This window comes from Morone saxatilis, unplaced genomic scaffold (assembly GCF_004916995.1).
Source record: "Morone saxatilis isolate NCDOM2014 unplaced genomic scaffold, NCSU_SB_2.0 Contig24, whole genome shotgun sequence".
Lineage (NCBI taxonomy): Eukaryota > Metazoa > Chordata > Actinopteri > Moronidae > Morone > Morone saxatilis.
The window spans coordinates 21,342,620-21,344,020 of NW_023339807.1; the positions used below are offsets into that span (position 1 = coordinate 21,342,620).

The window sequence follows — 1,401 nt, forward strand, 5'->3', positions numbered from 1 at the left end:
TTTTATTTATATGGTGTTACTGCACTCTGCGGTTATTGTTTGCCACACATATTGCACTTTGCAGTTACAGCTGCCAGTTTGAGTAAAGCCCTAACCAAGTGTGAAATTGTGTACCTACTTTAAGCAAACCTACTTTCAGGTGTTGTGCAGCCCTGACAGTCTTGATGTTCCTGCCTGTGGCAAGCAGACACCTGAAAACCAATCAGTCATTTCAGGATTTTGATCACGTACTTTTAGTAGTTGAAAGATGATGAAAGAGTAAACGCTGACATAATTCATTAAGTATTTGAATGTATTTTAGTATTCGGTGCCACAGCTATGATTCGCTGGGTGCCAGCCTCTGACCTTCTACTCTGGATAGTTTCTGTTCTCTTCCATCTCCTCAAACTTTTATCTATCTACCTGGTGTACTATTCTTATCCGTTATCCGTATCTTGATCAGTCTTATGCTATTATCGTGATCTGCTGTTAATCGGACGCGCAGAGGCGCGGGGGGCGGCGCGGTATCTATCGTGATCCTATCTTATCCGCTATCGTGAATCGGTTAATTCTATCGGGTTTATCGGTATGGTGCTCTATCGTGATCTATCTATCTATCTATCTTGGAGTACCTACAAATATATATTCTTTTAGTTTTTTCTGTGTTTGTTGTAGTTTAATACATGGGGTGAATTTCCACAGTTACAGTTTCATGTTGGTTTTCTTACAAGAGCTACTTTCAGCTTATTCTGTCCAGCCAACATAGTCCAAATAAAAGAGAGGAGATAATAAAAATGTTGACATTTACATCTCAGTCACCTCCAGTTATTACCATGCACTCAGAGCAATAAGCTTAAGAAGCTGCAGTGAGTGTTGCAGCGAATGGTTTGTGAACCTCGGGTTTTGCTTTGTCAGGCTACTTACAGGCTGCCCTACCTTGCTAGTAGAGGTTGTTGAGATGTACATAGCCTAAAAGGAATACCTGCAGATTCTATTCAAAGCTAAAAAAAAAAATACTGTTTTTTTGGAGTAAAAATGCAAATACAACATTGTTATTTCTGTCAAGGAAATCTAACACAATTTTAAATATGGTTACTGCAACAGTACAACAGAGACACATATTTTTTATATACTACTAATATTATGGAAAACACAACAATCATTGTCATCATAATTTGTGCTAGATGGATTTATTGCAAGTGTAACTGTAACTAAAAATACAGGTTAAATTATATTTTATTTACTGAGAAAGTAGGGTTGATAGATTATATTTTTTATTTATTTACTTCATCTCCCCCACTTCTGAAACCAAGTCTATACCCTTAAATAAAGGTATTGCTAATTATAATGATCTTCATCTCTCCTCTTTCTCATCTCACCCTTTTGCTCTCTCTCTCTCTCACTGCCCCCCCCCCCCCCCCC

General features: G+C 38.0%; 1 protein-coding gene across 1 annotated transcript in view; it reads left to right on the plus strand.

Annotated features, from left to right (window-relative positions):
- gabbr1a (gamma-aminobutyric acid (GABA) B receptor, 1a) overlaps window positions 1–1,401 on the plus strand; it is a gene marked incomplete in the record, with an annotated part of 47,376 nt that overhangs the window by 33,909 nt on the left and 12,066 nt on the right.